We start from the raw sequence: 13,216 nt of genomic DNA, 5'->3' as shown, positions 1-13,216 counted from the left end.
CATTCACTGCAGAGGGTGACAAGTGGTGTGCAAGTGATGTAATACTGATCTATGATGTTAAAAAACTAACTCCTTTACATCTTGAATGGCCTGAGGGTAAGTACATTTTCAGCAAATTTTTCGTTTTGAGTGAATTATTTTTTATTTTTTTATTGAACACACCATTAGTAAGCATTAGGTAAATACGGGTGCATATTTTTGCAGCCCAGGCTGATGAAAAATATGTGCCTATGGCAACATTTTTACAAAAATGATATTCACTGTTTAAAGATGATGTTCTAATATTTACATTTTATATGAAAGTAATTTTTACCAGAATTCAGATTATGAACAGTTTCTCAGAAACTAATTAAACTCGCAAAACAAGAACACCTGACTTTCCTTGTACATTCGACTCCTCTCCTTCCTTTTTCTTCTCTATTTCACTCTCTTCAGCTCTCACCAGATCTATGGCCTTGTGAACAGGGTGATTATCACCTGATTGACCCTGAGGTCAATCGGGGCTTTGAGAGGGTTACCATTCTTGCCTGAGTGGAGAATGAATAAAAAATGATCACCCTAGTAGAATACAGATGAAACGGCATCTCACATAAACTTCTCACCATGAGACAAGCATCACGCACAACTTACCAACAATCCACTATTTGATAAAATGAAGGAATGCATGCTGGCAAGAGCCATTTAGTCATCACAGGTTTATTGCGCACTGATGAAACCAATGTGACTTGTGTTGATGAAAGTGAATTCAATCTCTGCCGGCGCCTTACAGCATGAGTGTAGTTGATTGCACCGATAACGTTTGTAAAACCCGAGCTCCTCGCAAATTGCTTTTTGGATTGTGACTGTTGAATTCAGTGACGCAAACTGCATCTTTATAGCATTTAGTTCAATTAACTGGGTTTCTACTAGTGTCACTTAATGTCAGCGTCAAAAGACTGCCTATATAAATCAGGGTAGATTTTTATAAATCCTGATGTTTGTAATGGAAATTGTGCACACAGTTTTAAAGGCCCATTTATGTGTAAAATTACTCTACATCCACTGTCAACCATGGCAGCATCAGATTTTTAAGCTAGCTAACAAAATGAAGCATGCTTAGCCACACAGGAGCTTGTGAAAGTCCATGAGGAGAAGATAAACGTTCATGACAATCCTAGCCATTAGCCTATAGTCATAAAATCTAGTATAATACCTGCAATATAATGAGGCGACATCAGTGGTCCAATCTGCATCCTACATCGCAACATTTTCAGTTCTGCAAGGATTTAGGCCACGTTAGCCAAGCTAGCATTGAAACAAAAGAGGCATGTGCCTCAGGTAATTTCCTTGCAGTTTCTTTCAGGCGCTCCACAACTGCAAACCCTCAGGCTTTGGTGCTGCAAGCCAAGGAACATGTTTCTCATTATCAACAAAAACAAAACCGAGAAACCATACGTCAAAACAAGCAGGCTTTTTGTTCATCTAAACAGTTCTGACAGTGCAACCACGACAAATGGAGGAGAAAAGAGGAGGGAACTGTTAATCGAGATAAATGCACTGCATAGAGCTAAAGGAGGTCCAGCACTGCTTTTTAAGAGAATTGAATTACTCTGTACTGAGATGTATGGCTTTTATGGCGGATCCGAAATAACCTGTTTTATTTATACACAAATAGTTTTTATTTGATTGCTGAAATATTTCAGTTTTTGACGAGCCTTAAATATTAAAATAATGCTACAAAATGCTTCCATAAATATCTTACAAAGTAAAAAAAAAAAAAAAAGCAAAAAAAAAAAAAAAAGATAAACTTGTTGTTTGAAGAGCCATCTGCTGAAAATGAGTGCCATTTATTTTTACTTTTGAAATTTCATAAAGAAGCCAGTTCTTTAATTTCAAGTCGCCCCAAATCGATGTATAGGCTACAGTAAAATGAAAGTACAGAATCAGCAGCCTCTTGGATTTTGAGGCGCTTTCAATCTGTCAATCATTTTTACACGTTCACAGCCGACAGACCGTATATGGGAAGCCGGAAACTGAGCGCGCAATACACGAACATGCAGCGTTTTGATGAGTTTGAATGATCAAAAATGTCCTGAAACGAATATGAGCCCAAGAAAGCGACGGATGCAAGAGAACACGAACAAAGCCTTCCATAGCTGGAAAGAACAGACACTTGCAAACGCTTGAAAACAGACGTCAAAGTTGCTTTGTTTCTGCTTGACAGGTAAATATACTGCTTGCTGTTGTTACGTCGAAGAGTCGTAGTTGTAGAAAGAGAGGGCGTGTCTAAAGTCTGGCGGAAGTTCTAGAAGGTAACATCACGTACAGTACCTGCCAGTCCGTTGAATGAAAACAGCACTTACAGTACTTACCTGTGTCCATAGAGCTTTCCTAGGCCACGAGGCCCGAAACACTAAGCTTTTATAGACACTCAACGTCTATACAATGCTTTTAGTCCTTCCATCTGCCCACACACTTTAACCATGAACAACTGGGACAAGAGCTGGGCTTTCATTTCCCCCCTTCCTGTCAGAGCTAAATAACAAGTTGGCCTCAATAAATGGAAACCCCTCAACTTGTATTTATTCTCTTGCCTTTGCATTGAAATTTAAACTGTCCTTACCCAAAATCCCATTTCCAAAAAACAGTGAAAGAAAAAAAGGCAAAAAGTTACATTGGAAAATAATTGACTGCTTGACAAATAAACAGGAGTGAAAAAGGTTACAGAGCCCATAAAATAAATTGAAAGGGGTAAATAGCGTGTTGCTTTTCTGTGGCCCTGGTGCTTGTGATGAAGTATACAGATTTGCAATTTCCACAGGCAAAGACAAGCTCAATAAACCTCATAATAACATGCAGGGTTAATAGAGGTGTTGTTTTCACCTAGACAGTCATGGCTATAAATATGCATTTAAACTAGCTGAAGATGGTTAGGCGTGTGGTATATTTATTACCTGATGACCTAGCGGGTCGCGACAGGTTTTTTTTTTTTTTTTCGCTTTATGGCTGTCTGTTAAGTTTAGATTTTCCTTAGCTCTATGGCTAATCAATAGTCACATATTGAAAGCATAGATCTTAGGAATAACTCGCTGAATCTTGCTTGACTCTCCCGAAATGCGAATGTGTGACAAATTTCATTACCAGTTTCAATAATGAAAACAGCAGGGTATTCAGGGATGTGAGTAGTTCATCAGGATGTGTATGTGTATGTGAGAGAGAGAGAGAGAAAAAGAAGAGAGGTTTAAGCTTTTTGTTTCTTTTACAGTGATCCTGACATGAACCAAGACGTCTCCTCTGCTGGTGATAAACAATGGTGAGTATAAGTGTATTTTGAAAGAAAGGGGCAGCAGCACTGGGATGGCTCTGGGGCTGGGAGACATATTTATTTACTTAAGCGATGTGTGTATATTTGGCTCCGTCGGATTGTTCTCTCTGAGGTAGCGGGCCGGTGGTGACCCTGCGGCTCCCTGCTGCTCCCTGTGTGAGAGGGTTAGCCTGCTGCTGCTACAGGGCCCTGCTGATAAGACAGGGCTGCCCTGACACTGCCCAATGAAGAGCGACCCAGAGAAAGACAACAAACATTGCCTAACACCTCCATGCTGCGACCAATTTAAAACACAGAAGCAGGCTCTAAAAACCTGAATACAATGGATATTGAACTCAGACGCACCTAAGGAACACACACAAACAAAAAGATTGCTGTTTATAGGATTGTAGTAGGTTCTCTTGAGTTTGTAGTATTTTTTTAGAGAAAACCTTTACATTGCATAAAAGCCAAACATTTTTTATAGTACAGTACAGTAATGGTATTAGTTGGTAATACTGAACGATTAGGATATTCATGTACCAAACCCTTAAAAGTAAGCTCTGTGGTGGTACTTTGGTACAATGATGATCTCAGATGGTAATACTACAGATATGATACTTGGAAACTAAAATTCATACCATGACATTTAGAACTAACTCAAGAATAATGTGGTACTGCCTTGGTACACATCCTGTAGTAGTATGATATGATAGTATAAGACGCTTTGGTACTTGTAAAGCATTTCTGTCATACTTCTATAGGATCTTAAAAATATTATGATATTGCCCTTCAAAAATGTATTACACTTAAGTCATATTTAAAAATGTATGTAATTAGATACAGATTTATATTTAAGAAAATTAGAAATATAGTATATGCAAACTTTTTTGAGTAAAAATAAATAAATAAAGTTTGGTAAGATTTTTTTAATGTTTTTGAAAAAAGTGACTTGTGCTCACCAAGACTGATTTTACTTGATCATATATATATTATAAAAGTAATATTGTGAAATATTATGGCATTTTTTTTTTTTTAATTCAGTTTTTCTTCATTTTATTCTTGTGATGGCATTTTTCAGCAGCCATTACTTCAGTTTTCAGAGTCACATAATCCTTCAAAAATCATTATAATAAGCTGATTTGGTGTTCAAGAAACATTTCAACATGATTAATGTTGAAAACTGTTGCTTATTTTTTTTTGGTGTAAACTGTAATACTTTTTTCAGCATTCTTTGATTAATAGAAAATTAAAAAACAGAATTTATTTAAAACAGAAATCTTTTGTAACGTTGTAAATGTCTTCACTATCACTTTTGATCAATTTAATGCATCTAAAAAAAATATTTAGACACATTTTGGTTTCAAATGGTAGTGGAACATGTAGTTACTGAGATGAACTACATCTGTAGTAACTCTGCAAGGACACCTGTGCGAACTTGATGGCAAATTACTTTTTTTTTTTTTTTTTTTTTTTTACAGATAATTTAATATTTTGTTATCTAATGCAATGAAATTCATAAAGTGTCTAAGTACTTTTTACAGCCACTGAATCTGTAAAAAAAACATTTAAGGGAAAAAATATATAGGAAATGCATTATAAAAATATTCTTACTTGCACAAGTTAAAAAAGGCACACAGCTGCAAAGGTTCTGAAAGCTCTTCAGCATCTGTTTGCAAATGCAGTTACACATTGCCTCTCAACCCTCCTGTCACGCTTTTGTCTTGTGCCTGTTAATATGATGAAAACTGCTGCGATGATTTTATTAATAAATCCAAACATGGAACGCTGCAAACCTGTTGCCCATATGTTACATATATGTGGACTCCATCATCAAATCAAAACCAGCAGCTGCTGACTGTTAAAAAAGCGAACTGAATAGTAGTACAGTTGTCTACGCTGGATAGAATAATATGTTTATTATACTGGCAATGGAGTGCCATTGCCAGGAAATACATAATATATACAGCGATGTATAGGAATATATTACTCATCCCTTGTGTGGTGTGGGCCTCCTCGCAGGTAATGGATCCAGCACATGGTTTTGGACACACTCCTGCGTCCCTTCATCACAGATTGAGCGATGAACCCCTGACTGTAAGTGCATTACAGACCTGACTCTCCGGCTATAGTCCTGCCTTTAAAGATACTGCATTTAGTCTGTTCAGAAGGGTTTTTCTCTCCTTCCTAAACATAGAACTGAATGTCGCTCATTTATTTTAGCTGCTCTCCTATGAGGAAACATTGGAACATGCCAATGAGCAATGTGATTAGGCTCAGTCGAACCTGAGATATTGTTATTTTTGCATCCGTGCCAGGGTATAAAAGCACACCTTGTACATTATATGATACGCTCGAGCTCAGCGTCTCTGACAAGGGAAAAAATGTAGTGCTGTGTTGGTTACGGTTTGTTATAGCCACTGTTCCATTTTAATGATTTGGGCTTTCCTCCACCGCCGGGACCTAGAACTCTACACAATATATCTAAATTCATATTATGTCCTATTTGTTTTCACGTATTGTCTTTATTGTGCGCTGTAAGTTTTGTAGTGTGTGCTCACATTTAAGGTGTTTGTTGATTTATTCAGCTATCTTTTAGTTTGATAATTAATCACGCTTTCTAAGATGTTCCACTTAGCTGCCGCAAACGTTTTAAGAGGTGATATATTCTCGTATGTCTTAAAAAATCCATCGTTCATGCAAAGTACTGGTTAAAAAACGTGATGTACCATCATTACTCATCTTAGGTCTCAGTGAATTGCTTTTTTGATGAGAAAAAATAAAGCTAGAAAATGTGCAAGCAAGATGAATCAAAAACACATGAATGAATGAATCAATTTATTACAATCACAATTCGGGGGCTGATTGCAATCAGATGATGTCGTATACGTTTCAGTTGATTGCTTTATATGGATCATTCCAGTTCCACCTCATCTCAGTCTCACGTTTAGAGCCTGTAGAGCCTATCATGATGTTTAGCATATATAATTAGTTATAGTAATCGTTTTGTATTATCATAACTCTACTGACAAATCACTACTTGAGAGAGAAGTCAGTGGATGTTCTACATTCAAACTCACATGAATCATGAATAAATAACCTATTCAATTAATCTCCCAGTCTGGAAAGTAAATAAACAGATGCACCAAATTGCCATTTGTCACCTTCCTCCTTTATGTAACATACTGTACAAACAGACTTTTCTACTGTACTTCGTGAAGGACTGCCATTGATCCACAAATAACACTAGCCGTAACATCAACTGCACTTTTAGTTTGATTTTCCATGCTTTAAAGTTCCCTCAAAGACTTGTTTGCTTACATTATGGGGACCACATGTCCCCACACGGAGAGCAAAAACTGAAAACGCATGAGCAAAACAATTTAAATATCTTCACAGGATATATGTGTTATTATAAATATAAAGATGAAAGAAAATTAAAAATTAGGTTAGGTTACGAATAGGGCATAGCAAATAACATGAATATGATTATATTGTAATTTATATTCTAAATAATCTGTATCAATAATATAATATCTTATCTAATAATATAACAAATATAATGAGTATTAAAAAAACTATAGAACTTAATGGAAGGTCCCTGCCATGATAGGAAAACAAGTGTTGTTTTGTGTTATGTGTGTGTGTGTGTGTTAAGCAGGTTGCCTTAGTGGAAGGTGACATGTGGAGCCTGGTTTTGTGGAACCTGTTGAAGCGGAAAATAGGTTCTGATTTTTTACAGTAGCATCACATGTATTCATAATTCAACGAAACAGTAGGAAAACATTACTTTGACAGTATGAAAAATGTAATGAAGAATTAGCATAATTTCCCTGCAGCTATACGCTTCCCTCAGGAGACCCCTGAAGCTACTATGTGATATATTTGGAAACGATTTCAATATATGTGATTATTTATTTTGACTAGATCAGACAATGATAACTGCGTTTATTCTTTTATATTCCTTTAGCTGTCATTGTGAAAGATCTGCCATTCACTTCAGGCAACTGCTTTTGTTATTACTGAATTGTTCATTCAGGAAAATAATGCTTATGATGCACTACTACAATCACTGTCAATTCTAACTCGCTTCCATTTAATCTTTGGTGAATATGCCTTTCTGTGAAATCCTGAAGTGATAAAGGAAAATACATAGATGTTGATGTTTCATAAGAATAGCAGAGCAATAATTTGTCCACATGGGGGTGCTACAAATACTCCATAGTATTTTTTGACAGTCTCTGTAGTGTAAAAGAATTGCAGTCAGACAGACAACGTCTCCGTTAACTACAGTTCTGGGGTCAGTATAACTGAACAGATGGGTCATGCCTTACTGACTCTTGAGCTGGTAATCTGAGCAGACAGAAGCACAGCAGGCCCAGACCAACTAGTAGACTATTTGTTCAACTGTACAGAATTTGGAAGTGTTGTGAACCCCGTCGGAGGCTATTTGATGTGGAGACAAAATGATTATTGGCTGGTTAGTTGGTGTTTCTTTTGGCTGTCATCTGTTATTATAATATTTGGTTAAAGGTGAATTGGTCAAAACTTAATGTTAACTGTCTATTGAAGACCACATATGGGAGATAAACCTTAGGGACTTTTTTATTTTTTTATAGAAAACTCTGCCTCTAAGGAGGATTTAATTCACTGGGATATAGAATTAATCAGATTTTATAGCAAATTAAACTAAATTAGCCAGTGGCATTGTCATTTTGTGGATAATTAAACAGAATGGAATGTTTGACCAAAATTCCTCTGGGTTTTTATTGCACACAGTATCTTACTGTCTCTGTTTTGCAAACTCCTCTTTTTGGAGGAACCAAAATAGAATTTTCCTTCAGTTCTCCATCCCAAGTTTCCTGAGGCAAAGTCTCTCTCTCTCTTTCTAGATGTCAAGCGGAGAGATTTATAAGCACGTTTTTATGTGTTCGCGCTGGGTACGGTAAGATGTGTCACTAAATAACTTACCATGTCAAAGATACAGACAAGACTATTTCATTCGGAGCTTTACTTGCCGTTTCATCTCCGAGTGTGTGTGCACATGAGAGAAATGGTATCAACGAGGAAAATACCTTTCAATTGGCGACTAGAACCCATCATCTCTGGATTTATCCACACAAAGCTTTTTGAAATGTAGCTTTTTTATTTTTTCCATGTCTGCAATGTTCAGGGCTTTCTCGACACATCTTACTGTACGTCATTGACACATCCAGATGAAGAGATTACACCCAGCATCCACATGAGAGAGGGAAGCCCCGAGGGAATTTTCCCATCTTCACTGTCATGTGGGATCACATGAGGAGACAAGCTATTACAGTGGCTCAGGCTCAGCTCACCCATCGGATCATAACAACTCTCATGCATTTCGATATAAGAGATCTGGCCCATTAAAGGAAGTGCTGGTCATTTGCACAGGAAGAGGGGTGATGTCATTGCTTTACCGCGCTTAGAGATTTAGTGCAGTGGTTGGATCGCAGCCCAAAAATGAGTCCCATGCACGTCTGTTTTGATGGGTCATGGAGAGCAAGGAAAAACATACTTAAAAACATATTTTCAAAAAAATATTTTTAAAATTATTTTTACATTTGATGTTTTTAGATTTAATTTAATTTTATAATATTTTAGTATAATTTAATTTTTTTGATTTTGTTATTTTTAAAATAAAACTGCATTAAAGTTTTGAAGATTGCTTAGCTATATAGAACTTCTTGAGATGTCTTTATCCAATCATTTTGTCTTTGTGTGATTGAGCCATGTTTGCAGAGAAGAGGCACGTATCGTGAGGATATCTGCAAACAAATATAATTGCTTCATCATTTTCCATGTGGACTTGCCATTTTTGGTCTTCCTGTGCTTATTATTTACTGTTTGAAATAATCAAATTGAAGAAACGTGTGGAGTTGAGTGGATCGCTTGAAAAAAAAAGAAATTATGGTGTAATGTGCTTGCAAAATTGAATCATGCTGTCTCAGAAACAAGGATTTAGGATGTTTAGAAAGGCACAATTATTGTTTGCTGTAACGGATTTGCAAAAATAGTAGACTGCTGCTTTTAAAAAGTGAACTAGACAAAGCAAAGCATTTTACCTCACAGGAATGTTGCATAACAGAATAAACAGCATATAGTACAGGCCTATATCTATACAGGAAACAAGGTTTGTGTGATCAAATTTTGCACTTTAACTTTTTACAGTCAAAGACAACTGTATAAAAAAAATAATAATCACTAGTTTCTTGCATAATTGTGCATGCATGTTAATATTACTGTAATATTGAAAAAAACAATATTTAATTTATTTGGAATGTTTTCAACATTAACTTTTGCTAATAATAATAATACAACAAGTTGAGCTATACTTGCCCAACATAATCTGAAGAAATCTGAAGAAAAGGTTTTCCTTCCATCTTCAATCTATCATGTTCTCAAACAGTATTTCATACACACAAACCTTTCTGTTAAAATACAGCAGTACAAGGCTGTACCATTGTTGAAATGTTCCTTATGCTCTCAGATTAACTTCTACCTTTACATACATCACATTAGTGTCCTTGACTGGAGAATAGCATTTGTTCTGCCTTAGCTGACAGTCCTTGAGGGACTATTTCTATGTGTGCCTTTTTATTTGATCACTATTAGCTCTTAAGGTGCATTCGATAGCTGGAAGTGGTTTCCAGCTATCGAATGGGCACTGTGATGCACGGCCAGTCTTTTGGAACTGTTTTTGTAAGTCTAAGACATTACAAAAAGCACACACACCCACAACAGTCCCCATGGGTGCATAGGAATGCAGAGAAGATGATTCAAACGACAGCGCAAGTTACTATGTTTGTTAGCTCAGATGCAGATGTGCCATGAATTAGAAGAAACAAGAAGTCATTACATCATAAATGATGCGATCTTCTGGTTGTGTTCGTGATTTTTTGTTTCTCTCAACAAAAATTTGGACACAAGGCAATATGGATGATTAAAAAATAGTCTCTGATTAAAAAGTAAAAGGTAATCCATTTTAATTGCTACTTTATATCTCACGTTGGTTGAGACTGTATTTATTTAGCATTTTAAACTTTTTAATGAAATGTTTAACTCTGGGATAAAAGAGGTTCCATACTTATATTGATTTCATTCCATTAGACATAAAGTATTGTCAAATTCTAAATGTCATTTATTTGGGAGAAATACTCTACTGATCAAAGAAAATTTTAAAGACGTCATATATGTTTTTTAAAGGCTGCATATATTTGATCAAAAATACAGTAAAACAGCTATACTGTGAAATATTATTACAATTTAAAATAACTGATTCCTGTGTCACTATATTTTAAAATTTAATTTATGCCTGTGATGGCAAAGCTGAATTTTCAGTGTCACATGATCTTTCAGAAATGGTTCTAATATGCTGATTTGGTGCTCTATATACATTTCCTATATTGTTATCAATGTTGAAAACCATGATGCATTTGTTTCAGGATTCTTTGATCAATAGCTTGAAATATACTTATTGCAACAATCTATAAAGCTACTTTTCAAGCAAAATATTTTTTTAAATATTAAGCAAAAAGAAGTTTGTTAAATTTGCAATTATAAAGCAATAGATATATGGTTTTCAACATGAAAACAAAAGGTGTTATAGACTTTCTAGTTGTTAAACTTGTCAAATGTGGAAAATGTTTAGTTAATGTGATAAACTAATGATAAACTACACCTATGGCTACTCTGCTCGAGGAGAACATCCACTAAAAATATTTTTTTTTTGCATTGATATCAAATGCAGTGATGTTTCTACATTTTTACATTGTGTCCAGACTATTTTGAGACCACCATATATGTGTCAAGTGTCTATATGTAACATATAGTATACTGTCGTTGAAGTCTCTCAAGCACCCTGACTGTGTGTTTCTGGCAGACAGTGCCCAGTGGTTTGCCTATCCCTGTCTCTGATGTTATAAGATGTGCGTGTGTGTGTGTGTGTTTACGGCGCAAGTAACCGCGGCTGTTGAAAACTACAGGCCGTCTGTGGTAAAGTAAGCTGGGGTGAATGAGATGAAAGTCCGAGCCCTCGCATTTTCAGCCCTCGTATTGGTAAAATCGGCACGTAAACAAATTAGGGGCTGAGCGACGGCTTTCCACTCCGTCTGATTCCTCTGATGCCTGTAGGCCCAGCCCAGTTGGCCAGGGTTAAAAGGTAGCCTGAAGTAGCCTGAGTGCGATTTTTGGCCGTCTGCTGCTCCAAAATGAGAATGAAGAAAGATGAATTTAACATTCTGGGTATAACATATCCTTTTCCCTTCTCTGTGTCTTTCACTCTCCCTCCTGCTATCACACGTGACCTGGCAGACAATAGACAGTATGGAAGCACATCAACATTAAAAAGCGAAGCTGGTTGGATGAGGGAGGAAAGCGAGAGGGAAAGAGGGTGTTAGGGTGGAGGAAGAGAAAAAAGGTTGCGTCTCCATCGGGCGCAGTCTTGGCAGACCGAGCTCAGCGTGACTGATGAGATACGTGCCATCCCTGACACCCCCGCTGTCCAGCACTGGGAGGGAAAGCGGGTAGGAGGAGACGTTTATGGGAAAGGCAGATCATCCAGTTCTGGTGTGCTCGTGCCAGACGCAGGGTAAATCTCTCTCTGGAGACTCACAGCAGCCAGACTCCACCAGCTGTGCCCACGTTGTCACTGTCTGTGATGTAACGCATTCTTCTTTCTCTCATGCACAGACCGACACCTAATTTGGGCACAGGCTCCTCATCTGATGAGACTCCGTTATATGATTTAAACCATCTCTTCTGTTAGCGTTCACATGGCCATGTGATTCATATCATGTAGACATGTATCATATTGGCATGAAATACTTTCAGAATCTTTTAATATTTTGAATACTTCATTTAAAACTATTTTTTGTAGTTTTTTTTATTGAATAGTTTTTAAAGTCCCAGCTTAATTTAGCAAGTGCATGGAACATTTATTTATATTTTTAAAAATTCATTTGACACACTGCAGAACTGCTTAAATGAACTAATGAATAAAAATGGTACTAAAATTTCTAACACTAACACTTGCTAAACAAGTATTGCCTCTCTCTCTCTCTCTCTCTCTCTCTCTCTCTCTCTCTGTGTGTATTCATGTGTGTGTGTGTATATATATATATATATATATATATATATATATATATATATATATATGTATATATATATATATGTATATATATATATGTATATATATATGTATATATATGTATATATATATATATATATATATGTATATATATGTATGTATATATATATATATATATATATATATATATATATATATATATATATATATATAAAAGTGTTATTAACATAAAATGTGATATCAAAAGTTTCTCTTATGTCTCGTGTTACATATCAACTATCCAAATTCTCGGGTGAATAAACGTTTTTTTTATGCGTGTACGTAAATCCGTATTTCTCTAATAAGTATATACTTTCTGATACAGAAGGACACTGTTTTTGTAATTATGTCATTTTTTGTAAATATATAATATAGTGGACATGATATAACACCTCTCGTTCTCGCTTTTGGTTAGTATATTCATTCGGTTAATGTTACACATGTCTAGTATATTATCCTCATTCTGTTTATTCTTTGTGATTAATGTAGTTGAACACTGAAATTAATCTTGTTTTTACTCCTAATTTATTTTCTCTGTTCTCTCTCTAGCTTACAATTAGTTATATACACTCGCTTTTGTAGCATCAGCCAGCTAACAAGACAATTTCAATGAACACAGAATCTATGAAGAACGTTTAGTCTCCAAAGAAGCTTATAGCAACTTATATAGTACCCTGTGAAGCCCAAAATGGTTCTCGAAAGGAACCTTAGAAGAACCTTCATTTTTAGGAGTGATGGTTGATGTTAGGTTCAAAGATACCATAAAAAATAAATTAAATAGT

The 13,216-nt window shown here is 35.9% G+C and overlaps 1 protein-coding gene across 2 annotated transcripts in view; it reads left to right on the top strand.

Annotated features, from left to right (window-relative positions):
- The first annotated feature begins 1,912 nt into the window (after positions 1-1,912).
- Positions 1,913-13,216, top strand: part of trps1 (trichorhinophalangeal syndrome I) — a 213,976-nt gene continuing 202,672 nt past the window's right edge. Inside the window, exons 1-3 of one of the 2 annotated variants that reach the window (XM_058754437.1) lie at positions 1,913-2,203; positions 3,245-3,292; positions 5,306-5,380. The gene's annotated coding sequence lies outside the window, so the exon portion shown is untranslated. The remainder of the gene's footprint in view (positions 2,204-3,244; positions 3,293-5,305; positions 5,381-13,216) is intronic. The other variant, XM_058754439.1, reaches the window with a different exon arrangement.

This window comes from Onychostoma macrolepis, chromosome 19 (assembly GCF_012432095.1).
Source record: "Onychostoma macrolepis isolate SWU-2019 chromosome 19, ASM1243209v1, whole genome shotgun sequence".
In the NCBI taxonomy this organism is placed as follows: Eukaryota; Metazoa; Chordata; class Actinopteri; order Cypriniformes; family Cyprinidae; genus Onychostoma; species Onychostoma macrolepis.
The sequence above is the reverse complement of the archived record's forward strand: the minus strand, read 5'-3'. Positions and strand labels throughout refer to the sequence as shown.